The sequence below is a fragment of the Pristiophorus japonicus genome, unplaced genomic scaffold, assembly GCF_044704955.1.
Source record: "Pristiophorus japonicus isolate sPriJap1 unplaced genomic scaffold, sPriJap1.hap1 HAP1_SCAFFOLD_66, whole genome shotgun sequence".
Taxonomy (NCBI): domain Eukaryota; kingdom Metazoa; phylum Chordata; class Chondrichthyes; family Pristiophoridae; genus Pristiophorus; species Pristiophorus japonicus.
The window spans coordinates 2,692,646-2,712,894 of NW_027254572.1; the positions used below are offsets into that span (position 1 = coordinate 2,692,646).

At 46.2% G+C, this 20,249-nt stretch overlaps 3 non-coding genes across 3 annotated transcripts; all 3 read right to left on the reverse strand.

Moving 5' to 3' along the window:
• Positions 1-5,035: 5,035 nt before the first annotated feature.
• trnaq-cug (transfer RNA glutamine (anticodon CUG)) lies at positions 5,036-5,108 on the reverse strand. Its single transcript has one exon. It is a non-coding gene; the product is annotated as a tRNA-Gln (tRNA).
• Positions 5,109-14,501: 9,393 nt separating this feature from the next.
• trnav-aac (transfer RNA valine (anticodon AAC)) lies at positions 14,502-14,574 on the reverse strand. Its single transcript has one exon. It is a non-coding gene; the product is annotated as a tRNA-Val (tRNA).
• Positions 14,575-18,654: 4,080 nt separating this feature from the next.
• On the reverse strand, positions 18,655-18,727 carry trnav-uac (transfer RNA valine (anticodon UAC)). The gene has a single exon. It is a non-coding gene; the product is annotated as a tRNA-Val (tRNA).
• Between the last annotated feature and the right edge of the window lie 1,522 nt (positions 18,728-20,249).

The window sequence follows — 20,249 nt, forward strand, 5'->3', positions numbered from 1 at the left end:
TACTGATGATCGGTGTCTCTACAGCCAAAAGTTTTCGTAGGATGGTCTCGTGGCCAATGCCCAGTACAAAAAAGTCTCTGAGCATTTGCTCCAGGTAGCCATCAAACTCACATTATCCTGCAAGTCGCCTTAGCTCGGCGATGTAGCTCGCCACTTCCTGATCTTCAGTTCGCTGGCACGGATAGAACCGATACCTCGCCATAGCACGCTCTCTCTCGGGTAAAGATGGTCCCGAACCAGTGTACTCACCTCCTGATACGACTTATCTGTGGGTTTCACCAGAGCCAGAAGATTCTTCATGAGGCTGTAGGTCTGAGCCCCACAGACTGTGAGGAGGACCACTCTCCTTTTTTGCAGCACTTCCTTCTCCGTCCAGCTCGTTGGCTACAAAGTACTGGTCTAGCCGTTCGACATAGACTTCCCAGTCCTCACCATCCGAGAACTTCTCCAGGATGCCCACAGTTTGCTGCATCTTTGTGTTGGATTCGTATTCTCGACGCCAGTTATTGTATTCCTAACACAGATGAGGCTGCACACAGGGACGTTAAAGAAACAGTGACCTCAGTCTTTAATAAGACACTCCAGAGTGAGAAACTGGCCTTAGGGGCCGGCTTAAATACAGTGCTCCCAAGGGGTGTTGGGATCCCTTGGGACTTCAGGGGATGAGCTCCCTGATGGTGGAACATGGGAGTGCATGCATTACAGATACACAACACATTCGTTGCCTCAACTTTGATTTCTGCCAACTTCCCTTGTATTTAACCTTCGCCGCACCTCCGCCACAATCTCTCACCGCTCCTCCAGCACGATCTCTCACAGTTCATCCACCACGAACTCTCGTCACTCCTTCGCCACGATCTCTCACCGTTCCTCCACCACGATCTCTCGCCGTTCCTCCACCACGACCTCTCACCGTTCCTCCACCACGATCTCTCACCGCTCCTCCACCACGACCTCTCACCGTTCCTCCACACTGACCTTCCCGCTCCTCCGCTGTACCTGGGTCCCGCCGATGTTCCTCCCTGCCCACGCACAAAACAGCGACCTGTGTTTTGATGACGTGCAGCAGAGCAGGACTCCAGCTGTCCTGGTTGACCCTTGCCACTGGACCAAGACCTCGCTCTGTCAAGCCCGTGTGGTGGCTGGTGTCCAACGGTCACACCACGTTAAAACAATGCACCCACAGGCATCTTCCACCATTTGATTGGAGTTCAGAACTGGAACATCGGGTCCTTCATTGAAACACCTGTGAACCCATGTGGAAGTAAGCCTTCCTCTTTCGAGGACCCGCCTATGATGATGATGATGATGATGTGTGGGACCTTACCAAATGCCTGCTGGAAACCATCAGATTAAATCTAGTAAGACCCGTCCCTTGATTCAGTTTTCACTGACCTTGCCTTAGGAAGGCTATATTGGCGTTGGAGGGAGCACTGTGTCGGTTTCCCAGAATGATACCTGGATTATAAGGTTTAAATTAAGATATGAGATTACACCCACTGGAAATTAGAGGGTCGAGCATTGATTTGATCAAAATTTTCAAAGATAGTAAGGGAAGAGATAGACTAGATAGAGAGAAATGATTCCCGCTGGTTGGGGAGTCCCAGACTAGGGGCCATAGTCTAAACATTAGAGACAGACGTTTCAGGAGTGAAATTCGGAAACATTCCAAACACACATGGTGGGAGAGGTTTGGAACTCCCTTCTGCAAAGGGCAGTTCGTTCTAGGTCAGTTGTTCATTTTACATCGCATTTTGATCAAAGGTATTAAGGAAGATTGTCCAAAGGCGGGTATATGGAGTTTGCTCACAGATCAGCCATGATCTGATTGAATGGCGGAACCGGCTCGAGGGGCTGAATGGCCTCCTCCTATTCCTGTGTAATAGGCTTGAGCGGCTGAATGGCCTCCTCCTGTTCCTGTGTAACAGGCTCGAGGGCATGAATGGACCTCCTCCTGTTCCTGTGCAACAGACTCGAGAGGCTTTGTGGGCCTCGTCCTATTCCTGTGTAACAGGCACGAGCGGCTGAATAGCCTCCTCCTGTTCCTGTGTTACAGACTCGAGGGTCTTTATGGGCCTCCTCCTGTTCCTTTGTATCAGGCTCGAGGTGCTGAATGGGCCTCCTCCTGTTCCTGTGCAACAGGCTCGAGGGCCTGAATGGGCCTCCTCCTGTACCTGTGTGTAAGGTCTGGAAAACAAAGGGAGGTGATATGGGAAAACATAAACTAAATGGTATTTTGTTAAAAGAGAAGCAGAAGGATGAGTGATTTACACACAGAAATCTTTGAAGCTGGGTAGATAAGTTACTAAGTTGTTTAAAAAGAATAAAGGGCCCTTGGCTTTATATGAAGTGAAATAGAGGACACCAGCGAGGAAGTTGTACCATACCTTTGCAATCCCGGTTTAGGCCCCAGTTGGAGAACTGTTTACAGTTCTGAGCACCACAATTTAGGAAGGATATCAAGGCATTGGAGAGAACGTAAGAAATATATAAGAAACATTTTCTATTGTTGTAGAAGACACAAACACAGGCATTCATCGAGAATCAACATGCAGGTGACCACACACAGATTAAAGAGCCAGAGAGACCGACAGAATCGGGTAACACCGGCAAATAGACAAGAGATATTGACAAGGACTGAAAGCACTTTGCGATCAGAGAATTGACGGCCCAGCTGTGGTTAATGACACGGCTTTTGATGATTGATCTCCGTACAAGCCTTGAAATTCAGGAGAACCGGTATCGTGGTTTGAAGCTCGAGGTAAAGCTCGAGATAAAGCCACGGGGCGATATCAACAGGCGCCTGGCAGCAATCAGCGACAGGAAGATGCACCTTAAGCAGGCCCGGCTAGTTCAGTCGGTAGAGTCTTAGGCTTTTAATCTCCGGGTCGTGGGTTTGAGCCCCATGTTGGGTGATTATTGTCCTTAATCTTTTATGGTGCTTTCACAGGAAAACATCATTAATGAACCCATAATGTTCTTTTGCACAATGAACAAAATGCGCACTGAGGGAGAGTTGATCATTTGATCATTTGTTCTGTGCTCTGTATAAGAACACAAGAACCAGGAGCAGGAGTCGGCCATTTGGCCCATCCAGCCTGCCTTCTTTTGCAATGAAACAAATTATAACCGTGTTTTTAAATGAGCAGTGCGAGATATTTATAGGGCACATTTCAATGCTTCACAAAACCATTCCTTTCGTTACAGCCACCCTGGATTGAATCCCGGTTTGAGAAGTAACTTTGATATCATTGTTTGCAATTGAAGTGGGGTCATTTTATGAAGTTCGATGGATGTCCCAAAGCACTTGAGAGTGGTGTCCAAACAAATGAGTTTGTAATTAAAAACAATGAATGTCAGGAGTGGGATTTGACCCCACACCACGAGAGGAGATTGTGACCTGGACACAGCACCTTAGACCGCTTGGCGATCCGGACTGTTAGAAGCTCCAGTTACAAGTTATTACTCTGGAAAGTTTCAGACCGGGCACTTGTTCAGTGTTATTGGAAGGCCCAGTGGCCGGGATATCCTCTCCCCCGTTGTTTTCCTGAGCCTGTGCACGGTGTCCGGGGAGCTTTGGTCCGGGTCCGAGGTCGCTTACATCATGTGACAATGCACCCCGGATTGCTCTTGTTCCATTTTATCGCACATTAGTTTTTGGTGCAAAAATAATATCTCCAGAGGAGACAGTTATCTAAACACAACACCGCATGCTGCTCGGCAATCCTTACTATTCAGTGCTGTGTGTGGCCAACTGCAGGTTGATTTTGAACTTTTGTGTCCTGTCACATGCAATAAATGAGGGCAGCAGGCGTATGTCTGCCTGACACCGGGGAAACAGTGAGACAGACATTGCATTGTGTTCAGGTTTAATCACATCAATATCCGCAGTCAGGAGCTGAAAAGGACGAAGAGCTGAAAAAACACAAGAAAAAAGCAAAGAAATGTCAGCAATTGTGGTAAACTCTTTAATGTGTTTCCTGCTCGTTTCGTGATGCGGCGCTCACAGAGGAAGTACGAATTCTGAAAATAATTCTTCCATTCAAAATCTTTAAAATAATGACATGCAACTAATTAAACTGTGTGCCTGGGGATGGGGATGGGTGAAGATTGTTTGTTTTATTCCCCATTCATTAACCGACAGCGTTGTTTTGTAGAATTGTTACTGAGGGACAGTGGAAACTTCAATAACTGAACTTTAATTATTTAAGGATTTTGAATCATTGATGAAGTTTTCTCCCCTATCTGACTTTACTCACTCTGTATGTTGGAGACTGGTTTAAAATGTTCAGTGCTCATGCGACAAGGAACCTGGGGCGACTTTTGTTCAATTTATTGCACAGCAAAAGTATTCTCCAAAATACAATTTCCACCGGGGCTCGAACCGGGGACCTTTCACGTGTGAAGTGAATATGATAACCACTACACTACAGAAACACTGTGTCTAAAGCAACCTTCGGAATATAAACAGAGCTTTAACCTACACAGCTGGCCGATACTTCAGGAGCTGGTTTTACGAGAAGAGAATGACGGTGCTATATTTCGGAAGGCTGTGAGTGTGGCAGGAATTGATCTCGTGTTTCCCAGACTTCATACATAGGAACAGGAGATGGCCATTTAGCAGCGAGTGGTGAGGATCTGGAATGCACGGCTTGAAAGGGCGGTGGAGGCAAACTCAATCTTATCTTTCAGACGGGAGTTGGATAAGTGTCTGAAGGAAAAACAATTGCAGGGCTATGGGGAAAGGGCGGGGAGTGGGACTCGCTGAGGGTCGGCATGGGCTCGATGGGCCGAATGGTCTTCCGTGCTGTAACCATTCCATGATTCGATCAGTTAGTGGCACATTTTATAGTGTGGCTGGGAGCACAACATTGCAAAGTGACATGGATTGAGTCGCCAAAACTAGAGGCATCTGATTTAGGAGATTCGCGGGGCGTGGAAATTTCGGAGTTCAATGACTTTGAAAGCAAAATTTTTGTTTTGTGCCGTTTCGGTCAGAGGTTTTCCATTAAAGCAACATTAAATGAAAAGAAATCGCCCAACGTGGGTCCCGAACCCACGACCCTGAGATTCAGAGTCTCATACTCTACCGACTGAGCTAGCCTGGCTTCCATTCAAAGCAGGTTTTTATCACTCATTGCAGCCAGGTGCCTGTTGGCTCCGCCCCAGATGTTTCAATTTGCTGTTGAAGAACTGCCAGGATCTTCTTGAATGGTGGACCAGGCTCGAGGGGCCGAATGGCCAACTCCGGCCTCATCCTTACGTGTTTATGTTTACGTCTTTATGCGGAGCTCCTTTCAGGGTAAACGAGCCAAAGGAGGACAGGGGAAACGTTATAAGGACACCCTCAAAGCCTCCATGGCAAAGTGCGACATCACCATTGACACCTGGGAGACCCTGGCCGCAGACCGCCCGATGTGGAGAAAGTCCTTCTGGGAGGGCGTTGAGCTCTTTAACTCTAGACGCAAGGAGCATGAAGAGACCAATCGCAGGCAGCGGAAGGAGAACGCGGCAAACCAGTCCCACCGACCCCTTCCCTCGATGTATGTCTGTCCCACCTGTAACAGGGTCTGTGGCTCTCGTATCGGAATGTTCAGCCATCAAAGGACTCACTTTGGGATGGAAGCCAGTCCTCCTTGATCCCGAGAGACTGCCTCTGGTGGTGTCTATGATTTGCGGTACACTGCGGAAACATCTCCACTTTCAGCACCAGATTACCAGAATTAAACCCAATGGGATCGGGAGAAAAGTTCCTCATATGCTCAGAGCAAAATATATCTTATGACAATAGAATTTTATGTATTAATTAACGATGTTTAAATCAATGCTTCTTTTTTTTTTACACAGGAGATGCATAAAGATGTGCAAAATAGATGAACAATTTTTTTATAAGGTCTTGAATTAAAAGTACCATTTCCCTGACCGGGAATTGAACCCGTGCCGTGGCGGTGAAAGCACTAAATCCTAACCACTAGACCATCAGGTAACCTGGTTTGGAGAAAGTATTTTTTTAAATAAAAAAAAAATCTCTGCCTGACACCTTGGAAACAATGAGACAGTCCTTGGAGCAAGGGTCTGGTTATTGCCAAACAGCAAAGGAAATATTAATTCTGGAAGAACAATGTCCGAAAGAACAGTGACCACTACGTGATTTGAACATGCAACCTTCGGATCTGTATTCAGACACGCTACCATTGCACCATGAGACCTACACAGTGAGCTAGTTTTGCACAATCAAACAAATGCTAACTCAGGAACAGTCCATACTTCAATCATTTGTCCTGTGCTTTGCATCTTAACTCGAAAACCATATCCCATTTTACTCACTGTATTATAGCTTTCTGGTTCAAAATCCTCATTGCCGATGACACCACGAATCTGGGGCAAATTTTATCAAATTTAACAGCACCGGTTATTCCTATCGTGCACACAACATACAATCAGTAGTGAAGATAAAATCCCAACATGCGTATTTTCAGATTCAACGCTGTAGCATTTCAAATAAAGTGAAAGAATTTTACACTGAAAAGATTTGCAAGTGTTGCTTGTATTTTTGACTTTAATCAACTTTTGTGGAGTCTGACTCCCATTCATGCCACTGCTGAATAAGAAAGGAGGATTTGACATTGAACAGTCTGCACTGGCCCTGATATTTGTGAGCTCATCCTTTATATTCAGTGGTTTCTCGCCCTTTGATGGGCTGCAGTGTCGCGGATATCACGGTGGCCTCACATTGAGTATGGTGAGGGGGATGACTCATCAGGGGAGTGCAGCAGCAGCCAAGTTCATGGCACCGTGGCTGGCTCTGCTGCACAGAAGGGCAGGAAAAAGAGTGGGACAGCGACAGTGATAGGGGATTCGATTTAAAGGGGAATAGATTGGCGTTTCTTCGGCCGCAACCGAGACTCCAGGTTGGTATGTTGCCTCCCTGGTGCAAGGGTCAAGGATGTCTCGGAGCGGGTGCAGGACATTCTGAAAAGGGAGGGAGATCAGCCAGTTGTCGTGGTGCACATTGGTACGAAAGATTTAGGTAAAAAAAGGGATGAGGTCCTACGAGATGAATTTAAGGAGCTAGATGCTGAATTAAAAAGTAGGACCTCAAAAGTAGTAATCTCGGGATTGCTACCAATGCCACGTGCTAGTCAGAGTCGGAATCGCCGGACAGCTCAGATGAATCCGTGGCTTGAGCAGTGGTGCAGCAGAGAGGGATTCAAATTCCTGGGGCCTTGGAACCGGTTCTGGGGGAGGTCGGACCAGTACAATCCAGACGGTCTGTACCTAGGCAGGTCCTGAACCAAAGTCCTTAGGGGGGAGTGTTTGCGAGTGCTGTTGGGGAGGAGTTAAACTAATATGGCAGGGGGATGGGAACCAATGCAGGGAGACAGAGGGAAACAAAATGGAGACAGATACAAAAGACAGTAAGGAGATGAGTAAAAGTGGAGGGCAGAGAAACCCAAGGCAAAAACCAAAAATGGCCTCTGTACATCAATATTCTAAAGGGTCAAAGTGTAATAAAAAGGCAAGCCTGAAAGCTCGGTGCCTCAATGCGAGGAGTATTCAGAACGCCGGAGAGGGCTCTGAGCTAGTTATAGTGGGTGAGAGCGCAGATAAAAAGGACCCCAAGAAAGAATGCAAAAGGCAGGAGGCAACAGAGCAGAGTAGCACTGGGGTAAGTGTAAACCACAAGGTAATAGGAAGGGACAAAATGTATGAATATAAAGGGGCTGCAAGAGGGGTCAAAACTAAAAATCATAGATTAAAAACTCGTATTAAATACTTTACCTAAACGCACGCAGCATTCAAAATAAAGTAAATGAGTTGACGGCACAAATCATGACAAATGGGTATGATATGGTGGCCATTACAGAAACGTGGTTGCAGGGTGGCGAAGACTGGGAATTAAACATACAGGGGTAGCTGACAATTCGGAAAGATAGACAAGAAGGGAAAGGAGGTGGCGTAGCTCTGTTAATAAAGGATGACATCAGGGCAGTTGTGAGAGATGATATTGGCTCTAATGAACAAAATGTTGAATCATTGTGGGTGGAGATTAGAGATAGTAAGGGGAAAAAGTCACTGGTGGGCGTAGTTTATAGGCGCCCAAATAATAACTTGACGGTGGGGTGGGCAATAATCAAGGGATTAATGGAGGCATGTGAAAAAGGAACGGCAGTAATCATGGTGGATTTTAACCTACATATTGATTGGTCAAATCAAATCGCACGGGGTAGCCTGGAGGAGGAATTCATAGAATGCACACAGGATTGTTTCTGAGAACAATATGTTACAGAACCTACAAGGGAGCAAGCTATCTTAGATCTGGTCCTGTGCAATGAGACAGGAATAATGAACGATCTCCTAGTAAAAGATCCTCTCAGAAGGAGTGATCACAGTATGGTTGAATTTGTAATATAGATTGAGGGTGATGAAGTAGTGTCTCAAACGAGCATACAATGCTTAAACAAAGGGGATTACAGTGGGATGAGGGCAGAGTTGGTTAAAGTAGACTGGGAACACAGAATAAACGGTGGCACAATTGAGGTACAGCAGAGGACTTTTAAGGAGCTCTTTCATAGTGCACAACAAAAATATATTCCAGTGAAAAAGAAGGGCAGTAAGAGAAGGGATAACTTGCTGTGGATAACCAAGGAAATAAAGTAGAGTATCAAATTAAAAACCAATGCGTATAAGGTGGCCAAGGTTAGTGGGAAACTAGAAGATTGGGAAAATTTTAAACGACAGCAAACAATGCCTAAGAAAGCAATAAGGAAAGGAAAGATAGATTACGAAATTAAAATTGCGCAAAACATAAAAACAGAACGTAAAAGCTTGTACCGATATATAAAACGGCAAAGAGTGACTAAAGTAAATGTTGGTCCCTCAGAAGATGAGAAGGGGGATTTAATAATGGGAAATGTGGAAATGGCTGAGATCTTAAACAATTATTTTGCTTCTGTCTTCACAGTGGAAGACACAAAAACTATGCCAGAAATTGCTGGTCACAGGAATGTGGGAAGGGAGGACCTTGGGACAATCACTATCACTAGGCGGGTAGTGCTGGACAGGCTAATGGGACTCAAGGTAGACAAGTTCCCTGGTCCTGAGGAAATGCATCCCAGGGTATTAAAAGAGGTGGTGGAAGTTATAGCAGATGCATTCGTTATAATCTTCCAAAATTCTCTGGACTCTGGGGAGGTACCAGCGGATTGGAAAGCAGCTAATGTAACGCCTCTGTTTACAAAAGCGGGCAGACAAAATGCAGGATAACAATAGGCCGGTTAGTTTAACATCTGTAGGTGGGAAAATGTTTGAAACTATCATTAAGGAAGAAATAGCGGGACATCGAGATAGGCTTCGTGCAATCAAGCAGACACAGCATGGATTCATGAAGGGGAAATCATGTTTAACTAATATAGTGGAGTTCTTTGAGGATATAACGAGAATGGTGGATAGAGGTGGATGTGGTGTATTTAGATTTCCAAAAGGCATTCGATAAGGTACCACACAAAAGGTTACTTCCGAAGATAGAGGTACGCGGAGTCAGAGGATATGTATTAGCATGGATAGAGATTTGGCTGGCGAACAGAAAGCAGAGTGTCGGGATAAATGGGTGCTTTTCAGTTTGGAAATCCGTGGTTAGTGGTGTGCCACAGGGATCGGTGCTGGGACCACATCTGTTTGCAATATATATAGATGACCTGGAAGATGGGACAGAGTGTAGTGTAAAAGAATTTGCAGATGACACAAAGATTAGTGGGAAAGCGGGTTGTGTAGAGGACACAGAGAGGCTGCAAATAGATTTGTATAGGTTCAGCGAATGGGCTAAGGTTTGGCAGATGAAATACAATGTCGGAAAGTGTGAGGTCATCCACCTTGGGAAAAAAAACAGTAAAAGGGAATATTATTTGAATAGAGAGAAATTACAACATGCTGCGGTGCAGAGGGACCTGGCGGTCCTTGTGCATGAATCCCCAAAAGTTAGTCTGCAGGTGCAGCAGGTAATCAGGAAGGTGAATGGAATGTTCGCCTTCATTGCGAGAGGGATGGAGTACAAAAGCAGGGAGGTCCTGCTGCAACTGTATACTGTATTGGTGAGGTCGCACCTGGAGTACTGCGTGCAATTTTGGTCACCTTACTTACGAAAGGATATACTGGCTTTGGAGGGGATACAGAGACGATTCACTCGGCTGATTCCGCAGATGAGGGGGTTACCTTATGATGATAGATTGAGGAGACTGGGTCTTTACTCGGTGGAGTTCAGAAGGATGAGGGGTGATCTCATAGAAACATTTAAAATAATGAAAGGGATAGACAAGATATAGGCAGGGATGTTGTTTCCACTGGTAGGGGAGACTAGAACTAGGGGGCACAGCCTCAAAATACGGGGGAGACAATTTAAAACCGAGTTGAGAAGCAATTTCTTCTCCCAGAGGTTTGTGAATCTGTGGGATTATCTGCCCAAGGAAGCAGTTGAGGCGAGATCATTGAATGTATTCAAGTCACAGATAGATAGATGTTAAAGCACTGAGGAAAATAAGGGTTACGGGGTGCGGGTGGGTAAGTGGAGCTGAGTCCACGGCCAGATCAGCCATGATCTTGTTGAATGGCGGAGCAGGCTCGAGGGGGTAGATGGTCTACTCCTGTTCCTAATTCTTATGTTTCTTATGTTTCTTATGGAGCAGGCGTCTACTACAACCAAAAAAACATTTTTTAAAGGACCTGCGTAGTCCTCAATGATGCGTGCCCAAGGCTTGGTGGGCCAGGACCATGGGCTAGTGGGGGCTTCCCTGGGCGCAGTACCCAGCTGGGCAAACGTGTTGCACCTGCGAACGCAAAGTTCCAGATCAGCGTCTTTCCCTGTACACCAAATGTGTGACTTGGCAATTGCCTTCCTCATGACAATGCCCGGATGCTCATTGTGGACTTCTCTGATGAACACCTCTCTGCCCATCTGGTTTCTACGCGGTTTTCCCACAGTAGGCAATCGGCCTGAATCGAGAGTTCATCCCTGCGCCTGTGAAATAGTTTAACTTCCTCACGACATGCCCTGTACGTGGCTGCCCAGTCCCCATTCAGGACACATTTCTTGACTGGAGAGAATAGCGGGTCTCTATTTGTCCAGACGTTAATCTGACGGGCTGTCACGGGTGAGCCTTCACTTCCGAAAGCTTCAACAGCCATGACCATCTCAGCACCATGCTCGGTAGCCCCCTCAGTGGTGGCGAGTGGGAGCCTGCTGAGTGCATCGGCGCAGTTTTCGGTGCCCGGTCTGTGCCGAATTGCGTGGTCATAGGCGGGTAAAGTGAGTGCCCACCTCTGCCTGCGGGCCGATGCATTTGCATTTATGGCCTTGTTGTCTGCCAAAAGGGACGTTAGGGGTTTGTGATCTGTCTCCAGCTCAAATTTCCTGCCAAACAGGTATTGGTGCTTTTTCTTTACTGCATATACACATGCGAGCGCCTCCTTTTCTACCATCCCGTAGCCCCTTTCTGCCTGGGACAGACTTCTGGAGGTCTAAGCTACCGGCTGTAACTGACACTTGGCTTTGACATGCTGCAACACACACCCGACACAATCGGACGACGCATCGCACGTTAACACAAGTTTCTTACATGGGTCATATAGCGTTAACAGAGTGTTGGAACATAACAAATTGTGAGCTCTATTAAAAGTCCTTTTCTGGCTGTCCCCCCAGACACATTCGTGACCTTTGCGTAGGAGCACATGTAGCGGCTTTAGCAGCTTGCTCAATTTGGGAAGAAAGTTACCAAAATAGTTCAGGAGCCCCAGGAACGAATGCAGCTCCGTCGTGTTACGGGGTCTGGGTGCTCTGCGGATCGCTTCCGTTTTGGAGGCAGTAGGGCTGATCCCGTCTGCTGCTACCCTCTTCCCCAGGAATTCTACATCTGGAGCTATGAAGACGCACTTCGCCTTTTTCAGTCGCAGCCCTTTCCGTTCCAGTCTGCGTAGCATCTCCTCCAGGTTGTGGAGGAAGTTCTTCAGTATCGTAACCCGTGATGAGGATGTCGTCTTGAAAAACCACCGTCCCTCGAATCGACTTGAGGAGGCTTTCCATATTTCATTGTAAGATCGCGGCAACCGGAGAATCCCGAACGGACATCTGTTGTACTCAAACAACCCCTTGTGTGTCGTGATGGTGGTCAGCTTTTTCGACTCACTCGCCAGCTCCTGGGTCATGTAAGCTGAGTTCAGGTCTAATTTTGAAAAAAGTTTGCCACCGGATAGCATCGCAAAGAGGTCCTCCGCTCTCAGTAGCGGGTACTGGTCTTGGAATAACACCCGATTGATGGTGGCCTTGTAATCACCACATATCCTGACCAACCTATCCGCCTTGAGCACCGGCACAATCGGGCTCGCCCAGTCACTGAATTCGTCTGGCGAGATGATGCCTTCCCTTAGCAGGCGGTCCAATTCGCCTTCTATCGTTTCCCGCATCACGCACGGCTCTGCCCTGACCTTGTGGTGTACTGGCATGGCGTCCGGGTTCATGTGAATCACTACCTTGGCCCCCATGAAAGTGCTAATGCCGGGTTGAAATAATGAGTCAAATTTGTTCAGGATCTGTGAGCATGATACTCGCTCCACAGAGGAAATTGCATTGACATCGCCCCATTTCCAGTTCATGACAGCAAGCGAACTTGTGGGTCACGACTACTGTGGCGCTGCCTAGCACCAGAATGATCTCCTTTGTGTACGTTCGTAGCTGTGCGTCAATCGGCAATAATTTTGGCCTCCTGGCCTTGGACGCCCACAACTTTTCGAACTATTTGATACCCATCAGGGACTGGCTGGCCCACGTGTCTCGCTCCACTGATACTGGGATGCCATTGAGGAGCACTTTCATCATTATCGGTGGCGTCCTGGTGTATGAACTTTATACGTGCTCCACATGAACTCGCTGAACTTCAGCTTCCTGCGATTTTCCCCAGTGTTCATTTCTGCAATTTCTGCATGTATTTTGCTCATCTCTGCACACTCTGGCTGAGTGTGTGCCTCCATGCCTCCAACATGAGCTGCTGTTGGAAACAAAAGGTCTCTTGCCAGTCGATCGTCACTGACTGCCCCGTGATTGTCCTTGAGTGCACCATTAACAGGTGTTGATGGCCCCATTACTGGCCGCATTGTCCCTTGCAATGACGTGAATCGCTATTCAGCTTGCCATTGTCTCTGTCCAACTCCCCCTCTGGGTTTGGCTACATATTGGGGCATGCCTGACTGCCCTTGGCTGCCTGGAGAACTGTGTGATGCTTTAACAATGTTGAATCTCTGTCCCAACCATTGCTTAACACAGAACCTCTTGTCGTTCTGCTCGTGGCCATGCTCGTGTGGTTTAAATCCCAGTTTCTCGTCACCATTGATACGTCCTTACTATTCGGTGTAAATGCCCACGAGGCCCATGCTTCAGAGAAGGTCAGTCTGTGACCTGTCTTTTATTTCTTAGCACTTAAGTGATAAAAGTGGGTGGAGCTTCCCCTTTTATACCTGAAGGTCCAGGTTAGGAATGTCTCGAACAAGTTCACCACCAAGTGGTCATTGTTCTCACAGTGTACAACTTAGGTAAGATTATACATGGGTTACAATGCTGGTTGCATACATGACAGTCCCGGCCTCACTCACTGTGGAGCTGTGGACGAGCGATTAGTAGATGGGTTGTTTGTGGCTTCGATCTGCTGTTGTGAAGCGCGGCGGAGATGCAGGATCCTTTAATAATCTCTCACAACTCAACTGAAAGCAGCCGGAACGTGCAATTTTGAGAGGGTCTTTCTGCACCGTCAGGGCTGGAAACGGGACGGAGTGAGAGATACTGTGTAGAGTTTGAGTGTGTACAGAACTGTACAGAGAAACCAGCCAATGTAACAGGGCTGTGAGACACTGCATTTTGTTAATAGTATAGTATTAGGCAGTCCCTCGGATCGAGGATGATTTGTTTCCACACTAAAAAGGGATGAGTTCACAGGTGTTTCGATGAGGGACCTGACAATCTAGGTCCCGAACTACATCCTGAAAGGTGGAAGATGCCTGTGGGTGGATTGTTTTAACGTGGGGTGACCGTTGCACACCTGCCACCACACGGTCTTGACAGAGCTAGGTCTTGGTCCAGAGGTAGGGGTTACCCAAGGCGACCACAGACCAAGCTCTGCTGCATGGACCTAGTGTGTACACATGTGCCGACTATCCATAGATCGCAGTGTGGGCTGGCCCGTGCTGTCCCTGGCACCTCGCCTCTCCTGAGCCCCGATCTCACACCGCTCCTCCGCCCCGATCAAATATGGAGCAGTCAGAAACAGGACATCAATTAGTCCCTCTAATCTTGGAGACATCAAATATCACCACTTTTATTTTAAATATCAAAATATTAAACTCCAGCCTAGTTGAAGGGTTATTAACATCAGCAGAAACAAACACCAACTTTGTTAATAGTGAACCATTCATGTCAATTATTCCATTTTTTCTAATATTTAATTGAACAATGTCGAAAATGTTTCCACCCGGTTTCGAACCGGGGACCTTTCGCGTGTTAGGCGAACGTGATAACCACTACACTACAGAAACACTGCTATTGACATGGTGCTAGGAACATAACCAGAGCCTTAACCTACACAGCTGGCCGATACTTCAGGAGCTGGTTTTACGAGAGTAGAATGATTGTGCGATCTTTTGGAAGGCTGTGAGTGTGGCAGGAATTGATCTCGTGTTTCCCAGACTTTACTCATAGGAACAGAAGCGAGTGGTTAGGATCTGGGATGCACGGCTTGAAAGGGCGGTGGAGACAGACTCAATCTTATCTTTGGAAAAGAGTCTGATGGAAAAACAATTGCAGTGCGATGGGGGAAGGGCGGGGGAGTGGGACTCGCTGAGAGTCGGCACGGGCTCGATGGGCCGAATGGCCTTCCGTGCTGTAACCATTCCATGATTCGATAAGTTAGTGGCGCATTTCATAGTGTGGGTGGAAGCAGAACATTGCAAAGGGACATGGATTGAGTCGGCAAAACTAGAGGCATCTGATTCAGGAGATTCGCGGGGCACGGAAATTCGGGAGTTTAATGACTTTGAAAGGAACATTTTTGCTTTGTGCCGTTTCGGTCAGAGAAATGTTTGTGAAAGGAATTTTTTGCAGAAAGGGATGCAACATTTAACCTTCTACCTTAACACTTCTTTCTGGGTGTCAGGTCATATTTAGTTTCAATGTTATTCTTCCAGAATTGCTATAAGAACATAAGAATAAAATAATTAGGAAAAGTATTGGGCCATCTAGACCCTCGAGCATGCTCCAACTTCCCCAACATCGGGAACAATCTCCCCGCATCTAACCTGACCAGTCCCATCAGACTATTGTATGTTTCGACGAGATCCCCTCTCATCCTTCTAAACTCCAATGTATAAAGGAGCAGTTGATCCAGTCTCTCCTCATATGTCAGTCCAGCCATCCCGGGAATCAGTCTGGTGAACCTTTGCTGCACTCCCTCAAAAGCAAGAACGTCCTTCATCAGATTAGGAGAACAAAATTGAAAACAATATTCCTGTTGAGGCCTCACCAAGGCCCTGCACAACTGCAATTAGAACTCCCTGCTCCTATACTCAAATCACCAAGCTATGAAGGCCAACATACGATTTACCTTTTTCCTGTCTACTGTAACTGTATGCCAACTTTCAGTGACTGATGAACCATGACACCCAGGTCTCGTTGCACCTCCCCTTTTCCTAATCTGCCACCATTCAGATAATATTCTGTCTTCACGTTTCTGCCCTCAAAGTGGATAACCTCACATTTATCCACATTTTACTGCATCTGCCATGAATTTGTCCACTCACCTAACCTGTTTAAGTCACCCTGCCGTCCCTTAGCGTCCCCCTCACAGCTCACACCGCCACCCAGTTGATGTCATCTGCAAACATGGAGATATTACACTCAATTCCTTCATCCAAAACATTGATGTATATTGTAAAGAGCTGGGGTCCTAGCACGGAGCCCTGAGGCACTCCACTAGTCACTGCCTGCCATTCTGAAAAGGACCCTTTTATCCCAACTCTCTGCTTCATGTCTGCGTACCTGTTCTCTATCCACGTCAGCATATTACCCCCAATACCATGTGCTTTGATTTTGCACAGCAATCTCTTGTGTGGACCCTTGTCAACAACCTTTTGCAAGTCCAAATATACCACATCCACTGGTTCTCCCTTGTCCACTCTACAAGTTACATCCTCAAAAATTCCAGAAGATTTGTCAAGCATGATTTACCTTTCATAAATCCATGCTGACTTGGACCGATCCTGTCACTGCTTTCCAAATGCGGTGCTATTTCATCCTTAATAATTGATTCCAACATTCAGGCTAACGAGTGTATAATTACGCGCTTTCTCTCTCCCTCCCTTCTTAAAAAGTGGTTTTACATTAACTACCCTCTAGTCGATAGGAACTGATCCCGAGTCAATAGCCTGTTGGAAAATGATCACCAATGCATCCACTATTTCTAGGGCTACTTCCTTAAGTACTCTTAGATGCAGACTATCAGGCCCCGGGGATTTATCATCCTTCAATCCCATCAATACCCACCTCATAAGGATATCCTTCAGTTCCTCCTTCTCACTCGACCCTCGGTCCCCTAGTACTTTTGGAAGGTTATTCGTGCCTTCCTTCGTGAAGACGGAACTGATGTATTTGTTCAATTGGTCTGCCATTACTTTGTTCCCCATTATAAATTCACCTCAATCCGACTGCAAGGGACCGACAGTTGTCTTCACTAATCTTTTTCTCTTCACATATTTAAAGTAGCTTTTACAGTCAGTTTTTATGTTCCAAGCAAGCTTCCTCTCAAAATCCATTTTCCCACTCCGTATGAAACCCTTAGTCCTCCTCTGTTGAATTCTAAATTTCTCCCAGTCCTCAGGTTTGTTGCTTTTTCAGGCCAATTTATCTGCCTCTTCCTTGCTTTTAGCACTATCTTTAATTTCCCTTGTTAGCCACGGTTGAGCAACGTTCTCCGTTCTATTTTTACTCCAGACAGGGATGTGCAATTGCTGAAGTCACCCATGTGATCTTTAAATGTTTGCCATTGCCTATCCACCGTCAACCCTTTAAGTATCCTTGGCCAGTCTATTCTAGCCAATTCACACCTCATACCGTCAAAGTTACCTTTCCTGAAGTTCAGGACCCAAGTTTCTGAATGAACTGTGACACTCTCCATCTTAATGAAGAATTCTACCATATTGTGTTACTCGTCCCCAAGGGGCCTCGCACAACAAGATTGCTAATTAGTCCATTCTCATTACACATCACCCAATCAAGGATGGCCAGCTCTCTTCTGGGTTGAGAAAACCATCCATAATACACTCCATTAAATCCTCCTCCACCACATCACTACCATGTGGTTAGCCCAATCACGATGTAGATTAAAGTCACCCATGATAACTGCTGTCCCACCACTGCACACATCGCTTCTTTCTTGTTTGATGCTCTCCCCAACCTTACCATTACGAACCAGTGAGACAGACATTGCAGCAAGGGTCTGTTATTGTGAAACAGCAATTGCTAAAAGAACATTGACCTCGACATGATTTGAATACGCAACGCTTTGATCTAAAGTCAGACGCACTACCGTTGCACCACAAGGTCTACACAGTAGTTAAGGGATGTTCGTCTATATGAAGGTTCTGCAATACAAGGCGCTTTAAAATCCCCGCCCATTCCCACCAGTTTTCACAAACAGCGCTCACCTGACAGTCACCGGATGGTTTGTTCGAAAACTTTTCTCTAGCTTTCACAGGAAAGCATCATTAATTAATCCCTCACCTTCTTTTGCACATTCAAACAAATGCTAACTCAGGGACACTCCATACTTCAATCACTTGGCCTGTGCTTTGGGGAGCGGGCAGGGAAGTGAACCTGAGTCCATGATCAGATCAGCAATGATCGTATTAAATGGAGGAGCAGGATCGAGAGGCCGTACGGCCCATTCCTGCTCCTATTTCTTATGTTCTTATGTTCGTATGCATGTTAACCCATTTTACTCACTGTATTTTAGCTTTCTGATTCAAAGTGTTCATTGCTGATGACAGCAGGAATCTGGGGCAACTTTTATCAAATTTATCTGCACCGATTATTCCTACCGTGCACACAAAATACAATCATTAGTGAGGATAAAATCCCACAATATGTATTTTCAGATTCAACGCAGTAGCATTTCAAATAAAGTGAAATAATTTTACACTGAAAAGATTTGCAAGTGTTACTTGTATTTGTGTCTTTAATTAAATCTTATGGCGTCTGACTCCCGTTCATGCCACTGCTGAATCAGAAAGGAGGGTTTGACATTGACCAGTCTGCACTGCACCTGATATTTGTGAGCTCATCCTTTATATTCAGTGGTTTCTCGCCCTTTGATGGGCTGCAGTGTAGCGGATATCACGTTGGCCTCACACGCAAAAGGTCCCCGGTGGATCCGTTTTCTCTCACTCAAAGTTATCTCTTTATTGATGACATAAAGAGCAATTAATGAATAAGGGAGCCCTTTTGCCAGGAAAATAAATAGCAAATAAAAACAGCAAATGGTGGAAATCTCAGCAGGTCAGGCAGCATTTGCAAGAAGATTGATCTCGCCTCCGATTGTTCATCCACAGCAACTTTAAAGATAATGTTTCTGCCTGGGATTGAACCAGGGACCTTTCACGTGTAAAGCAAACGTGATAACCACTACACTGCAGAAACCTCTTCTACAACAGCCCCCACAGCGAGGAGCTGACCAGTGAGCTCGCTCTGTGCTGATCGGGAATGTGTTGGCTCACCTTAAACAACTTCTGTCCCACACTGAAAGTTCTCAATCCTTCTCCTCCGCTGCCCTTTACAGAAATGTCACGGATCACCCAGCCACCGTGTTCACTTCCACATCCTCACAGTGGGGCCACAGAGGCTCCTACCTTCTCCCCGCGATCAGCGAACTCACCCAGTTTACAAAATTAAACCACAAACACGTGCCCGGCAAAGTGCAGGAGAAGCCAGATAGTGTGTAAGTTCGGTCTATCACAGAAATATTGGCATTCATGGTGATTACAGCAATTATTAATCGTCTCACAGACCTCAATTATTTTTATGCGATGAATTGATCGAGGATTGAAAGCAGGTTAGTGCGCCGGGTCTTATCCCCTCGACCACCAGGGAACAGCTACGATACATGTCAAAACAGGTTAGTGCACCGGGTCTTAACCCCTCGACCACCAGGGAACAGTTACGATACATGTTAATATATTTATATATATTTATATATGAACCTGAATGTCAATGGCTACCTACCGAGACCTCGTGGCGCCCACGGTAGTGCGTCTAACTTTGAGTGAGAGAAACGGTTCCACAGTGACACCTGTCATGTGTCCTTCATGGTTATTGCTTGTACTATTACAAGGTGTGCACCAGAGGGCACTGCGGGGGGTTGAGACTTGTTGCTCACCTGCACAGGTGTGCCTGGCCTAGTATAAAAGTCAGGCCACCAATAAAGGTTATCACTAAAGGACTCAGGTCACTACAGTTAAAGAACGACACATTGTCTCGTGGAGTCATTATCAGAGCATTTGAAGGTATAATAAGGGAGCCCAAAGCCTCAGAAACTGGAAATTCTACCAGAGCGTCGAAGTCATGCTGTAGGTGCCTGGGACAACACATTGCTCAAAGTTGTCCACACGTGAAGGCAGAGTGTTTCTTCGACAGAAAGACTGGGCATCTTGCGAAGGCATGCCGATGGAAGGGAAAAACCTGTTGTTAAAGCTATGAGTCCAGCGTTCAAAGCTATGAGTAGAAATCCCAAGAGACGACATAGTATGGATGACCAACAACAGGACGATGAGATGTTAGAGTTACACCTCATCAGGAGCACGATTTTAACGGACAGTGATTCGGAAAGAATCAAAATCCACATCGATGTTGCTGGATTCAAGATCCCAATGGAAATTGACACGGCTGCATCCGTGAGTGTAATACCGGAGTCACTGTACCGCGACAAGTTGCGTGATTTCTAACTGGAGAATCCCAAGTTAGAGCTGCGAGGCTACTCGGGAGAGTAAATTCCTGTGGTTGGTCATATCACTGTACCGATCGGTGAAATATAAAAATCAATTTCAGAACTTGCCTCTAATAGTAGTGAAAAGAGACAAGTCTGCCTTACAAGGCTGAAATTGATTAAGCTCACTGAAGCTAGATTGTACTCAGATTTTCTGTGTGGAAGCGAGATTTTCATCAA